Source organism: Prorops nasuta, unplaced genomic scaffold (assembly GCF_024137725.1).
Source record: "Prorops nasuta isolate Cenicafe-Biocafe unplaced genomic scaffold, Cenicafe_Pnas_1.2 PNAS00005, whole genome shotgun sequence".
Lineage (NCBI taxonomy): Eukaryota > Metazoa > Arthropoda > Insecta > Hymenoptera > Bethylidae > Prorops > Prorops nasuta.
This window is the reverse complement of record NW_027116802.1, coordinates 2,136,827-2,153,327: the sequence shown is the minus strand read 5'-3', so window position 1 is coordinate 2,153,327 and position 16,501 is coordinate 2,136,827. Positions and strand designations below refer to the sequence as shown.

At 36.2% G+C, this 16,501-nt stretch overlaps 1 pseudogene; it reads right to left on the bottom strand.

Moving 5' to 3' along the window:
* Positions 1-3,823: 3,823 nt before the first annotated feature.
* Positions 3,824-5,224, bottom strand: LOC136773781 (putative nuclease HARBI1; annotated as a pseudogene).
* Between the last annotated feature and the right edge of the window lie 11,277 nt (positions 5,225-16,501).

The following is a 16,501-nucleotide window of genomic DNA, read 5'->3' as shown; positions in this document are numbered from 1 at the left end:
TCGTATGTTATACGATAGTGCTTTAAGCACTGAAAAAAAGGATAGGAACAAAGTCCTAAGACTGTGCTATTGCATTCCAAAACGGAACTAGAGAGCAGTCTCCACGGTCTCGACGTTGTCGAGAGACAACGAGCAGGCGTGACTCGCGTGCTTAAGTACTTCGCAGGCAAAATCTTGTCAGCGAGAAAGCCGCTACGCGAGCCAGCCACCTGGCGGCGTTACGCCGAACTGTGAGGGAGAGAGACAGAGAGTGTGTTAGAGCGAGACGGCTCGAATCTCGAACCGCTCGCATCAACACACCTAAAATCCCGAACAATAATAAATTTTTCAATTAATATGAAATAACTATTATTCTCGTTTTAGATCAATATCTTGCGGCAAGTGTGTCGTTCTTTTATTTTAAGTAATTTCTATATATGAATGAAACAATTATTTACTTATATTTAATGAAACAGTGCATATTAAAGCAAAAGCTTCGTTAAATTATTTTTAAAGTATCTTTCTTGATTTGAGTGAGGATAAAGTTAGTTATAGAAAATATTGATTGTTTGTATCAAGAAAATAAAAATCCAAGATTTTTTCATTGTTTTTAAATAAAGCAATTATTTCAAAGCAACAATATTTACTCGTCTTTAACTATATTTATTAAATTTAAATAAATAAAAAGTCAAGTAAATGAATTTACTAAATTGAAGTAATTTTTTTTCTCAGTGATTTATTTACACTCCGCTTTCCTTATTAAGAAATGAGTTTCAGTTTATGATTCGATATATTTCTATGTATTAGCCTCGTCAGAATTGGCTTACTGTTTTCGGATCCTAAACTTATCGATAACCGTTAAGAAAACTAAGATAACTTCTGACGGATATGAAAATGATCAGTTATAAATAAGTTTTACCTTACTAAATTTATGCCTTTCAGTTAATGATCAGTTTCTTATCAGTGTTAGGCTGCTCAGTACAAACTTATTCTTTTCGGATCCAAAACTTATCCTAAATCAGTTATTCACTACATCATTTCCACTCGGGCATTCAATACAATCAAGTCCTCGATATGATTTATAATTAGAAAGCGTTGAATCACGAACGCTTTTAAAATAATAACCTATACTAAAAGGTATGTGTTTTTGATAAATACCAATATCGTCATCCGTTTGCTCAACTTTTTCAAGCAAGCACTCAATGTCAGTGTATATGACAAATGGCACCCTCTCACTGTTCTTCATGTTATTGGCCGCGTTCGTTTATTAACTGCAAGTACTAACAGTACTGAAGGTAGCGTTCGTTTATTGGTCACAGCATACTTTGGCAGTGCGTTAGATGTTTTGTGACGTCGTCTGACGTAACGTATTCGAACATCATTTCCTGCTGTAGCTACTTAGGTTGGAAAGATACAGTAGCCGTAGTAATTACGTCATATGCGTTTCAGCTGGGCTATATGGTGGCAATATTAAAATTTGCTAAAATAATTATAACTAAAAAATGGAAAATTTACTTTTAATAGACGCAGAAACAAATATACAATACACAATACGTGTCTCAGAAAATATTGCAGAAAAAGCTAAAATTGGTAAATATGTAATATATATGTATAGATTCTTAATAATTATTTAAAAGATTTTTATAACATTTTTTCACACTAAATTAAGACATGTACAAATTTTAACAGATATATATGAAATGTAAAATTGTGTGTAAGTTTAAGTGTAGAGCTTTAATTAATCTTTTGAAAAAAATATGTTTTATATACTGTTCTAATAAATACCGAGATACAAGAGTATTAGTCAGCTATATACTATTCATAAAACACAGATCTAATTCTTATTCATTACAGATTCAACATTTGCATATTATTTATTAAACAAGGCCAAAAAATTGGTTAAAAATGATAATATCAGCAATAGTTAGTATATATTACATAATTGTGTTTTTATTTCATAAACACATTAGATTTAAATTAATGGTTCTTTTTTAAATTGTTTTGTAGATGAGATGGAACAAAATAATTCTATAAATTTTGACAATATAAATAACGCACATGGTAACTATGCATATTAGTATTGGAAGAATTTTATGAACTTATTGACATAGTTGTAATTAAAAAAATTATTTTTATAGGGGTTACATGTAGCACAAGTTTTTTGAAAACAGGCATTAACAAAGATTTACCAGATGCTGGAAATACTACAAGTTTATTAAAAAAAGCTAATAATAAAGATTCACCAGAAGCTAGTAGCAGCACAACTTTTTCTAAATCTGTCAGCAGTGAATTTTCGCAAAATTTACGTGATGCTAATTTATTTGAAACTGACGATTCAGTACTTAAATTAGTTAATAGTATGTACAAACACTTCTGGTATTTAAAAATCATTATTTTAGTTATATTTATTTAAATATTATTGATCATAGTCAAATCCTCTATATAATAATTAATGTATTTAGAACAACATATATGGAATAGAAGCAAAGATATAACTAAGTGGAAAGAAGCAGATGATAACGCAAGTTTACAAATAGGAAATATTAACCAAATGTTAGATGTACCATATCAGCAATTGCATGAAGAAGAAGCTGATGATCCTATATTGGAAATTAATAATAATAATGATTCTTCTGGTATGTGAAACTCATTATTTTAAATATAGCTCTTCATAATAAAATATTTTATTATTCTACTTAGATCAACACTTATGGACAAAAAGTGAAACGCTACTTCTGCTAGCTATATACAAAGAAGAAGAAGCAAATTTTTCTAGCGGAAAAATGTCAATGAAGCAATGTTGGAATAGTGTTTCCATGAAAATGAATGCATACAATTACAAAATATCAGGTCCGAAATGCGCATCGAAATTTCAATCTCTGAAAAGAACTTATAAAAATATTTCCGATCACAATAAGAAGTCTGGAAATAGTAGGAGTACGTGGGAATATTATGATGTAAATAATTACATTTATATTTACTTAAGTAAAATCTGTAATTAAAGATCTTGATAACTGTGCAAATTATAAATATTACATCAACGTCTATTAATAATTTTTCAGAACATGCATGAGATATTTCAGAAAAAACCATGGATTAAACCATTAGCAGTTGCTGGATCTAATCAAAACTTACTAAGCGAAGAGTATGAAAGTGATAATGAGAAAGAAAATAGTGAATTATCTGGTAAATTAATTTGATTGAAATTATCATATTTATTAAAATTATTTCACTCATCTGTAAATAACATTAATTACTGATTTTTTAGTGCATTACAAATTCAATGTTTAACATTGTTTCTGAAAATATTTAAATTACCTACAATTTGTAAATATTAATGTATAGATTTTTTTAAAATTACACCTTTTAATTTAATTAATTTAAGATTTTCTTAAGTTTTCATGAAAGTATTAATTTTGTTACAAAATTAATGATTACGTAAATATAAAAGTATTAAGACACAAATGTTAAAATTTTACTGTTATAGGAAAGAACACAAAGAAGAGAAAAATGGTAGATTATATAGAAAAGCTAATAGCTGAAAAACAAAAAAATAGAGAATCTGCAGAGAAAAGGCACACCGAAAAAATGGCTAAAATCGAGCAGATGAAAACTCTAATGGAAGAAGTCCTTCATAAAAAAAATAATTAAAAGGAATAATTTAAGTGGTTTCTTTTAAACGTTCTTAAAGTTTTATATTTTCATTTCTTACGGTTAAAAAAAAAACAAATGTACTGTGATAATAAAGAGCTTATATTTATCTATATCAGTGTAAAACATTAACTTCATTTTATAATATAATAAATTATTAATTAAGGATTAAAATGATAAAATATTTAATAATCTAGCATCGTATACCCATTAGTGTTTCAGTAATTGCATTGCGCTTCTCAATGCCTCTCTGTCTGTCTTCCAAATTGGTTAGCTCAATCACTTGTTCATCAATGTCAGGTTCATTGAGGATGATAGGTATATCACTGAAATCATTTTTCAGTATACAAATGTTGTGAAGTATGCAACAGGCAATTACATATCTAGGAATCATTTCAGTACGTGTATTTGGAAGTTTATCTAGTATACTTCGAAACCTTCCTTTCAATAAGCCTAATGAGCGTTCCACCATTGTTCTAGCTGATGAATGGCATGTATTATATTTAAGCTGAGCTTCGCTTAAATGTCCATTATTTTTAAATGGGACCATTATATGGTTTTGAATACCATATGCAGCATCACCTAAGATATGGCTATTTTCTGGAAAATATACATCTCTACACATATTTTGAAATCCAGATAGACGAAAGACCCTTGCGTCATGTACAGAACCTACTTGACCGCAATAACAATTGATGAATTTTAAATTGTAATCACATATTACCTAGATGAAAAGATGTTAAACATTTTATTAATTGTAATAATATTTCTAATTATAAGAAGGACATTATAAATATAAACCTGGAGCTGTATTGAGTGAAATCCTTTTCTATTAATATATGATTCTGGATCATTTCTTGGTGCTGCTATCTTAATATGAGTCCCATCAATTGCACCAATCGTTTTGGGAAATTTATGTTTTCTCTCAATTGTTGTCCATGTTTGTCTACATTCTTCTTCTGTAGGCCATTTGATAAAAGTTTTGCAATGCCTATATAAAGCTTTCACCACTTTTGCTACGCAAGACCAAGCAGTTGACTTGCTAACATTAAAACGATCACTCACACATCTATAATATTAAGAAAAATTAAAAAGGCATACCTATCGTTTAACTCTTAATAAAAAATTTTATATATTTATTTCAGCACAATAATACCTGTATGAATTTGGGGTTGCTATCATCCAAATACTCAATAATAACTGTTTTTCTGGAGATATTGTATTCCGGCCATATCTATCTGTTTTTCTAATTAGGTCAGGTTTAATAATTCCAATAAAAATTGGAATGTGTCTCGACAAATTCTAATAAAGAAAAGCTCTTTAATAATTTAGGAAGAATACAAATCATTGAATTTACAAATTATATTAGCATTATGTTACATATGATTAGAACTTACCCAAAATGACTTTTAAAATCTTTGTCTGAATATAACGGAACAATTGCCTCTACATAATTTTTTATTGCTACCCTTGGAATACGCTCTATATTTATACTCATAATTATTAAATCTTCTATGTCTGAATCATCGCTAGTTGTAGTATCTGATTCAATTATTTCTTCTAGTGCACTAACAATCAACTGTTGCTCACTCATACTTATGGTTTAAATGTCAAATAATGTCTATATGTATATCCAATGTAAATAAGGTATGTAAAATATAGATTACTTATCTTTAATTAACAAAAATTTCAGTTAAGCAATTTAAATGTGTAAATTTCTTTTATTTATAAACTATATTGATATACAAACTGCATCAAGGAAATAGTACATAAATTAAAACAGAATACATTAAACAATTTCAATAATTTTACAGAAACTTTTGGAATAAACACATTTTTACTATACAAGCAGTTATGTAAAATGATACCATTTAAATTAAAAATTTTCAGCTAAATGTATAGTGTCATTAACAATTACAAACTCTTTCACCAAGATTTAATTTATTACACTCATGTTAACAAATAATGTCCATTACACAAATTATACCATTTTAACTCGTGGTTAATTTACTACCGTCAGCTTGAAATGGCCCTCTGAGTAGATTAAACAATTTTTAACGACAACTAATTATAAGCGATTGGATGCAGGTATTAATTAATCTATAAAAAAAGAAGGTATAGGTTATGTTTATTAAAAGCCAAACAAAAATAAAAGCTGCAGCACTCCTAGTGCTACTTACTTGTACTATAAAATTAATAAACGAACGGCCTTAACTAAGCACTCAGATGACGTAGTACTGCCACTACTCGCAGTTAATAAACGAACACGGCCATTGAAGGAAACCCAACGGTCCTTGTCAGGTAGCACAATTCGGATGTTTTTATTGAGTTGCGCTCAATCACGTTCATGCGATTTTAGTTTCTCATCATTGTGGAAATAGTGTAAGCAACTATAGGAGGGAAAAAGTAATATTAGAATATAGAAGCAGTAATTATATATATATACAGTCAAACATACCGATCATAAATAAGATGAGAGCGTTTTCCTCTAGTAAGCTGTCCATTTAGCAGTCTGGAAAGGTTCCTGATGCCTATAAAATGTGCTGCTGCTCCTTGATGCTCGAGAAGAAGAAGAAGATTAGAGTGTCTGGTCCTCTTGCATTTTGTTAATTGTAGAGGTGCTATGATTGTATTCTCATTCATCTCAGTCTCTTCCACCATAGTAAAAATATTAATAGAGACATCATTATCTTCCTCAAATTTCGGAATCTGTTTTAATGTAGTCGGAAACGTTATACTTCTAACGTCGAAAACAGTTGTAAAATGAGGATATGAAGATTTTCGTTGTGGATGAGTATTCGGTTTTGCCGGATAGAGTGCAGCCGTTACAGCCCATGCAAAACATGTATTATCATCACTGCGTATGTTTATCACAACCTGTTTATTCTTAATAGATTCTGGAAGGTCGATTGCACAACCTATATGCAGCGGGTTATAATAATTTATATTTGTGCGAAACAATGTCCCAAGTTGGCTCCGAACCTGTGGTCAGAAGGGAAGGTCTTATTCTAGAATAAAGTATTCAAAGCCAAGATAAGAGATAAAAGGAGTTTTTATTTGAATAAATGAAAATATACAAAATTTACAATATATATATATATATATATTTACAAGAACCGCTAGACTAATTATCGACTTTCTAGGGAATTCCGGTACACGAAGATTCCCTAGAACCCCAGAAACCAGAATTCCCCAGAAAGGAACGCGGACTTAGAAGCTCCCGGACTGGGCAATTTTCCCTGGGGTATTCCCCAGTAAAATCCCCAGCCACGGGAGGAAGCGAAGTAGGAGAAGTGGTTTTAGGGAAAGGGAAGTCCCCTTACCCCTCGGCCTCCTTCTTCCAGAGCTATAGTGGCTCCGAGCCACCCCAACCCCTAGGGTGAACTCTACCCCTCCCGCTACCCGACTTTTTCGAGAGCCCTGGACTTGAGGGTCGGAACACTGGGTCCGAGGTAGTCCTCGGAGGCAGTGTGGAGGGGAAGGAGAGGGTTAACTTCTCCCGGGAAGTCCCCGAAGAAATCTACCTGAGGAGGGAGGATATTGCCGCAGAGGGGTAGTCCCCTCTTGGTAGGCGGTGGGTGGTTGGGTGATACTTACCAAAGTATGGTACCCAATGAGTTCGCCGGTGGAGGCGCTCCTTTTGTTGACCTGGTGAGGCGTCAAAAAATGCCGTGAAAGCGACAAACTGCTGCTGTTGCGGCTGCTACGCTGCTGATTGCGGCAAGTTTGGGGTGCGATGGGTCCTTATCAAGGAACCATCTATATAATTCCGCGGCACGAAACTTGCCAATGAGAGAGCTGCTCGTGGCGCTGGCCTCCTAGTGGTCAGGCGCGCAAGCTGTGCCGCGGCCGCGACGCGCCAGGGCCTGTAGACGCGCAAGCGCGCCGCGGTGCGAGATAGAGAGAGACAGGTGGAGCGGCTACATGCTGTTGGTCTAGCGTCCCCTGTGAATGCATTAGAGACAGGGAGATATAGCAAAAATGTGGAATCTACTTCTCAGCATTGTTGCTCCTCCCGATCTCGAACAATATTTATAATTAAATTCAGAATTTTTTCCAACGCCCATCCACTATCACGCTCTTGAAACTCACTCAATTCTTTTAGAATTTTGTCTATTATATTTGTATTGTACCAATCACTAAAACTATCAGTTTTGTATAAAACTGCATTGCGGGTTGAGATATCTTTAATATCAATTATCTCTTTACAAATAAATTGTCCGTTAAAGATCCAATTTATCTTAACTACGTTCACGTTATTAAACACTATTTCTGTTTAGGTCTGTACTAAGTCTTTTGCACCTGTTAGAAAATCACGTGGTTCTATTTAATTATAATTTACAACCATTCCGCTATATATTCGAGATTTAAATGAAGACTCGAGATCTTTCCAAATAAGCTTTTTCACTCCAATTGATTTTTTATTTTTTGCCGCATGCAGAAGTAGACGCTGGAGAGTTGTTATTTCAGTCAGATTTTTGTGTACTGTATCGGGAGCTGCAGGTCTATTAGCATCTCTTAAACTTCGAATATAATCACGACACTTGCGTACCCACTCATGATAATTATGCTGATTTTCTAAATCAGGATTCTTGAGAGCATGATTCAAACAATAACTCTTATCCTTAGCTGCTCTAAGTAGAAGACACTGTATTTGTGCAATTTCTGCAAAATTTGTCTGCAGCGTGCCTATAGGTGCGTTGCGATTAGAGATTCTGAGTTTATGAATATATTCACGACACTCGCGTACCCACTCGCGATATTCTTCTTGCGTTTTCAAAACTCTATTTCGTAGAGATATCTTTTGTTCTTTTCTTCGAGAGGACTAATCAGGAACTGAGGAAAAGTGGGTGGGAAACTGAGCTCTCTTCAGATAAAGGATCTCTGAAACACTTCAGGGGGTAAGAGAACATTGAGGACAGGTAACGACATGTTAGAAAATAGATGCAAGCGTTTTTCAGTTATACATATATTCCAGATTTTTGCTCATACATATAATTCATATAATAGATATTTTTTAAGGCACATACACCTTCATGATTCAAACATTCTGGAAGATGTGAATTATGCAAGCTATCTTCTAAATCAAAATCCCCCCACATAAAATTATCTACATTAGTAATTTCTAAATTACAAATATCTTTTAACCAATTTGTATTTTCAATTCCTTTCACAAAAATCTCATTCTCATCATCATAGATATACTTCCTTATAATATCTTTATATTTATAGTAGGGTGAGTAGCCATCCGCCCAATTTAAGCCGTGATAATTTAGAAAGAACCAGCTAAAAAGAAATATTATATTAAACAAAAATAATATATATTTTTTCTTTTTCATATACTTACTCTGTCCGCTTTCGCTCCTCTTCACTTAGCCATGAATATGAATAGGGAGGCGAAAATAAAATATGGAACACTTTTTGTTCTTGTACAACAGTAAATTCTTTGATTATAAATGACTTATCCGTCAAACGGAATCCTTGAAAATCAACGAACGTTGGTGCCATTATGCCTACGTTTTTTATACTAAAATAATTCTATTTATATATGCATGTTTCATGAAAATTTCCCCCTCTGTTCAAGCTAATTGTTCTTTATCCCTCCACCTATCCTGTCGGAAATATTTAGGCTACGTAAGGTAACTAACCATCGACTTCGAAGGGTGAAAAAACCTTCCCTCAACTAGTGCCCCGTAGGATAACTTAGGTCCCCGTAGGATAACTAACCAACGGTACCATAGGGTGAAAAATACCCCCTCCCTAACCAAACTCGGTCCCACTATAAGACCTTCCAACTCTGACATAGGGTGAAAAATACCCCCACCCTCCCTAACCAAACTGGATCCCACTATAAGACCCTTTCCTTCCTCATTCCCACCACTACCATACTAAGAGAGTCTTATCCCCACCCATCCCCCTTCCACTCCACAAAACAGCTTCCCCCACTCCCTGTCATCGGAACCGCATTGCTCCTCTACTTAAATTGTTCCGTATTTAAATTCGAAAATTCTGACTAAGTTTTTCAATTGAGATCTCTCCAAGTATGAGCTCAATTTGTCTAAACTTGATGCTAGAAATTTAAGTGAATCAATAAATCTGAGCTGAATATTATATTTCTGTATGTATTTTGTAAATGAAATATTCTTTTCCTTATGTACAGGTAACAGCCCGCGTAAAAAAGTCAGTATGGCTATTAATCTTGGATAGACCTATTGCAAGACAGTCTCGCTTTAGGTGAAATCCAAGACGGTCTTAGCAATACCGCGAGCAATACCTTTTTTGCAAGATTTTTTAGCCATACTACGATCCATACACGCATAAAAAACGCAAGTTTATGTGCACAAGCCGTCTTGCTAGGTACCGAAAATCAAGAATTTTTAACAATATCACGAGCAATAACTTTTTTTCAAAAATTGTAAGCCATACTATGTGAAGAAACTTGCCATGTGTCTTATTTCTACTTCAATGATTAACACTGTGGATAAATAAAGATTTAATTAATTTCGTTTAAAAACTATTTATTTAGTAAAACATTATTTAGCACAATGTGTCAATAATGCGTAAAATAAAAGTGTACACAAAGAGTTTAGAAACATTTTGAATACAATTTTAAAGAGATTGTATGTAATTTAATTCGTAGCAGTCATAGGTGTGAGGTAGTCAGGAGGATAAGGACGGGTAATGTGATGGGCCAAGAAAGGGAGCATTTCTTTTTTACAGGAACGGTTGATCGATTGACAGATGATGGAATATCATGTTGGCTCAATGACGGACTCGATACTAAGGTTGGTAAATTCAGAGAACCAGTGGGAATTGCATCTAGATGGGAGAAGAAAAACACTGATTTAGTAAATAAAGCCGTAAAGAATCTGAAAGAAATTGCAGATTCAAAAATACAATGTGCATAGAAATTTAGTGCTTAGAATTTGTCTAATTACTATAGGCGATCTTATTCCCTTAATTCTAATTACTGATGTAGGTAGCGAATTTGAATGTGTGTGTCGGTGTAGCCGACACAGCGAAATAGGGGGGGGGCGACAGTTCCTGCCGGGACATGAGAAGAAGCGCTTGAAAGAGAAGAGGCTGATGGGCTCGTAATAAAGACGTGTGCTCGAGTGCTGGGCAGAAAGCATAAAGCTTGTGTTTTTTTTTCTTATTTAATTACCCCCTTAAATGAACCTGCTAAAACAAAGAATTATCCTACAATTTGGGGGCTCGTCCGGGATAAGGTACTGGTAATTAGAAAAGTTTAAAATCGGAGCGTGAAAGACGATTAACGACGACTGACGAAATTTGGCGACGACCAAAAATCCGTAAGCAGGAAATGCTCTAAAGTTGCTAAAACAGTTCAAAATTTGAAGAGGCGTAAAAGTGTTTGGTGCAAGTGGTTTCACCATCCGTAAGAGTAAAGCGATCCCTGGAACGCTCTCAGTAAAGACAGGACACAAGATGAATCAGGCGCCGAAGAATGTTAATGATTTTACGGCAAACGAATTAAAAGAGAAGCTGAAAATATTAGGATTGGGTATTGGAGGATCCAATGCCGAATTATTTAACAGATTAATGGCGGCAGACCCTACGGGAGCTTGGATGTCCCTGTGTAATGTCGAGAATCAGGCCAACGGCGAAGGTCGAGGTCGGCAAACAATAAACACGGAAACGGCTGACTCACTAGGCGAACCAAATCCAGTTAGAATTCAAAATCTGAGCGAGTGCGAAAATAGAGAGAGAGAGAGAGAGAGCTGTGGCAGAGAGAAAGAGAGTTGATGAGGCGGGAGTTGGAATTAGCAATGCGCGAGATTCAAATACTCCGACAAGACGCTGGCAACCATAGACTTGACCAAAACCCTATGATTCGCGATTCCGCGTCAAAGACCAATATCAATGCTATTGCCGAGCTACTTAGTGGAGCAAGTGAAGAACAAGAAGGATGGGAAAAACAAGTCAGACTACTCCAAACCGCATACAGTCTGGGAGAAGGAATGATGAGGATCCTCATCGTTTCCCGGCTTAAGGGAAAAGCGTTGAATTGGTTTCATTCCAAAGCAGAACACCTCGAAATACCAATTGACGAACTTCTGACACGATTAAGGACCATGTTCTTTCATCGATCAAATAAAATTGCTGCAAGGAAAGCATTTGAGGAGCGAATGTGGAAAAAGGGCGAACTTCTAACCGAGTATTTCCATGATAAAATTATCATGGCTAATCGCGTGCCTATTGACGAGGATGATTTAATTGATTACATAGTTAACGGTATACCCGATCCGTCATTAAGAGATCAGGCTTGGATACAAGGACTTACGTCGAAGGCGTCTCTGTTAAGAGCTTTTGAAAAAGTCGCGTGGCGTAAAGGGGAACAACCAATCCAAGGCCCCGAATCAAAGCCGGATCATCGCGGCCGCAAATCAGCGTCTGCAGAAGAAAAAAATCAACCTCGAGACACACGGCGATGTTTTAATTGCGGGGTGAAAGGCCACGTAAGTTCAAAATGCCCATCGAAGGTCCAAGGTGTGAAGTGCTTCCGGTGCAATGAATACGGACACGTTGCTGCTAAATGTCAGAAGAGTAATCTAGGCGTCACGAAGGAAGCTAACACCATCAGCGAGGACCCGATCATCCGGTTGACTTGTAAGAAATTCTGCAAAACTATTAAAATAGGTGATTGTGATGTATCTGCATTACTCGACACAGGAAGCGACTTGTGTTTTATGCGTATGAATCTGTATGATAAATTAGAAGCTCCTCCACTAAAAGACTAGGGACTGAAATTCCGTGGAGTAGGTGTAGACAATGTAACCTTAGGTAACCTCACAGAAACTATCTTCGTCGACGGAAATTCGTACACTATAAGTATACATGTATTGCCAGACAACCTCATATCGTACGATCTACTTATCGGCGGGGATTTCTTGAATACAGTAGATATGGTCTTTAGGAAAGGAGTAGCAACTATTGTTAAGCCAAAAGATTATGTAGCAGAGCTCGATAAACTACCAGAAATTTTTATGATTGACGATACGCATGAGTCGAGTGGAATGGACCTTTCGTACATTTCGGACGCTCATCATAGATACGAAATATCTAGGTTAATTCAGGAATATGGGCATAGCGAAATAAAAAATGTAAATATAGAAATGAAGATTCTGTTAAAAGACGAGAAGCCTATTTACCAGAGGCCGAGGCGACTATCCGCGAGCGAAAAAGGAATCGTTGACAAACAAATTGGCGAATGGTTAGAACAAGGCATAATACAACCTTCTTTATCAGCGTTCGCAAGTCCGGTGGTTCTAGTAAAGAAAAAAAACGGTACAACTAGATTATGCGTTGACTACAGACGGCTCAATCAAATCATCATGAGGGATCGGTATCCCCTCCCGTTAATTGAGGATCAACTGGATCTATTGCGAGAAGCAACAGTATTCAGTACTCTCGATCTGAGAAACGGATTTTTTCATGTGGCGCTGGAGGAAGAGAGCCGGAAATACACAGCGTTTATCGTCCCTAATGGTCATTATGAATTTTTGCGAGTCCCTTTCGGTCTATGTAATAGTCCGGCAGTGTTCCAAAGATTTATAAACACAGTATTTAAAGATTTAATCGCATCTCGTATTGTGTTGACCTATATGGATGATTTAATTATACCGTCCTCTGATTTTTCCGGCGGGCTGAAAAGTCTCGGTGTGGTTTTAGATCGGGCTGGCCAATATGGCTTGCTTTTTAATTGGGAGAAATGCCGGTTCTTGCAGACGGAGGTCGAATATCTGGGTCATGTCATAGGAGGCGGACTGATGCGACCATCGGAGACCAAGACCAAAGCCGTTGTAAGATTCGCGAAACCTACGACTATAAAGCAAATTCAAAGTTTCCTAGGTCTAACCGGCTACTTTAGGAAGTTCATACCGCAGTACTCATTGATAGCTAGGCCTCTCACTAATCTTTTGCGAGCGAATGTTAAGTTTGAATTAGGCGCTGAACAAGAGAAAGCATTTGTAAAACTGAAAACGCTGTTGAGCCAAGAACCGACGCTACAATTGTACAACCCCAAAAGCGAAACTGAATTGCATACGGATGCCTGTGCATATGGGTATGGCGCCATTATAATGCAACGCTGTAACGAAGACGGAAAACTGCATCCGGTTTACTATGCGAGCGGTAGAACGTCGGCGGCAGAAGAACGGTATAGCAGCTACGAATTGGAGGTATTAGCAATCGTGAGAGCACTAAAGAAATTCAGAGTCTATTTATTAGGTATAAGTTTTAAAATTTTTACCGATTATCAGGCGTTTGTAATTACCATGAATAAAAAAGACTTGTGTGTACGAGTGGCTAGGTGGGCTCTCCTACTAGAAGAGTTCCAATATGTAATCGAACATCGTGCAGGAAAACATATGATGCATGTCGACGCTCTAAGTCGGAACCCGCTCCCTGGATGTTTGCTAATCAACGAAGAGAGCGATGGTCTTATTGCGCGGTTAGGAAGAGCACAGCGTGAGGATACGAATATCAAGAGGATGATTGACCTTGTACATAACCAGACGACTAAGGATTTTGTAATAAAAAACAATCTTTTATACAAGGGGTTGGACGATGGTGAATTGCGCTTGGTGGTACCAAGGTCGATGCAATCACAAATTATTCGGCATGCACATGATAATGGATATTTCGCAGCTGAAAAAACCGAGTCAGTCTTGAAGAGGGATTACTGGTTTGGCAATATGCGAGCAAAAATAGACAAGGTCTTCCGTAATTGTCTTACCTGTATTCTATCCACAAGAAAGCAAGGAAAACGAGAGGGTTTTCTGCATCCGTTGGAAAAGAATATGCCATTAAATACCTACCATGTGGACCATTTAGGCCCTTTGCCGTCCACCAAAAAGAGTTATAGACATATATTAGTGGTCACCGATGCCTTCACAAAATTCACTTGGCTTTACTCAACAAGAAGCACAACGACTGGTGAAGTATTAACGCGGTTGAATAAGCAAGTGGCGATATTTGGAAATCCCGAGCGAATAATTTCGGATCGCGGAAGCGCGTTCACCTCTTCAGAATTCCAGGATTATTGTAAAATTGAAGGAATAACACATAACTTAATCACAACCGGAGTTCCTCGAGCAAACGGCCAGGTGGAATGGGTAAACCGTACCCTTATCCCTCTGTTAACAAAGCTTTCCGCACCAAACCCCGGAACCTGGTATAAGCACCTAGAAATTGCCCAGCGATATGTAAATGCTACTCCCAGTCGTAGCACGAAATCATCACCATTCCAATTGTTATTTGGAACGCAAATGAGGTCTAACGATAATCCCGATATAAGAGAAATGATTGAGGACGAGTGGGCAACTATGTTCCAAGAAGAACGCGATGAGCTGAGGGGACAGGCTAAGGAGCAAATCCTGAGGCGCAACAAGAAAATAGACGGACCTTTGGCAGATATCGGAAAGAAGCTAGGCAGTACACGGTTGGCGAATTAATAGCTATTAAGCGAACCCAAATGAAACCTGGTCTGAAGCTTTCGATCAAATTCCTGGGCCCTTATCAAGTTATTAAGGTCCTTGGTAATGATCGCTATGAAGTCGAAAAGATTGGAGAGTGTGAAGGTCCAGGCCACACAACGACAGCAGCAGAGTTCATGAAGCCGTGGATCAACACAGATGACGATAGCTCCAGCGAGTGACGCATATGAGGGCAAATGCACCACCAGGATGGCCGAATGTAGGTAGCGGATTTGGATGTATGTGTCGGTGTAGCCGACACAGCGAAATAGGGGGGGGGGCGACAGTTCCCGCCGGGATATGAGAAGAAGCGCTTGGAAGAGAAGAGGCTGGTGGGCTCGTAATAAAGACGTGTGCTCGAGTGATGGGCAGAAAGCATAAAGCTTGTGTTTTTTTTTCTTATTTAATTACCCCCTTAAATGAACCTGCTAAAACAAAGAATTATCCTACACTGGCCAAACGTCGAAAGACAATGTTCTCAACAAATAAACCACTTTATTAATTTTTATAACGTAATAATTGCAAATAATCATAGTCGCTTCATTTTCTTCAGTCAACCTAAAAATAAGTAATCTATAAGTTAGGAAATAACACGGTTTTATACATATGAGGTCCTTTGAATATTAGTACCATGCTGTTGCTTTTCGTTGCATTACTCTTTTTCGGGTTCCTTAAGGTCCCACAGCATAAATTTACTACGCGGGTAAATTGACTTCTTGACAATGGATTAGTTGCGTGTTTTTTCACATACCCTAAAAATAACATTTTATTTAAGTAGGTAAAAAATTTTGAATGACTGGTGGTAAATAGATAAACGGTTTGATTGAAGTACATTAAAGAATTACTCAAACAAATCCGTTTACATACACCCATTAGTATTAAAATTATAAATACGGATTGGCCTGCTTTAGTTATACCCTACAAGGTTGTTCAATAAGTTAATGTAAAGGAGAGTATTTCTTAATAATGGAACTGAAGCTTCTACCTTACTTTAATATTAGTATCCACAATTTACAGGTTCGTTGTAATAAATAGATTAAATCTGTTATAAAATATATTAACAATTGAAGTAATTTTTGCAATTATAAATTCGACTTTTCTCTTTCCGTTCTGGAAACTTATTGAATAACCTATCCATTACAGAAATTCGTGCAGTTGCATTTTTGGTGAAAGGATTTTAGTGATACCCCTAGCATTTGTGGTTATGATAGTACAAAAATATAATTCTATTAAAAGTTTATACTAAAATGCGATATTTGCATTCAATAGCCCCAATAATGTTAGCTGGTATTCCTTCTCTCAATCCGTTTCCTCTTGCGCTAGAAGTTTTCAATTTTTCTATGCCCATTGTCATTTTTAATAATCTCCGTATC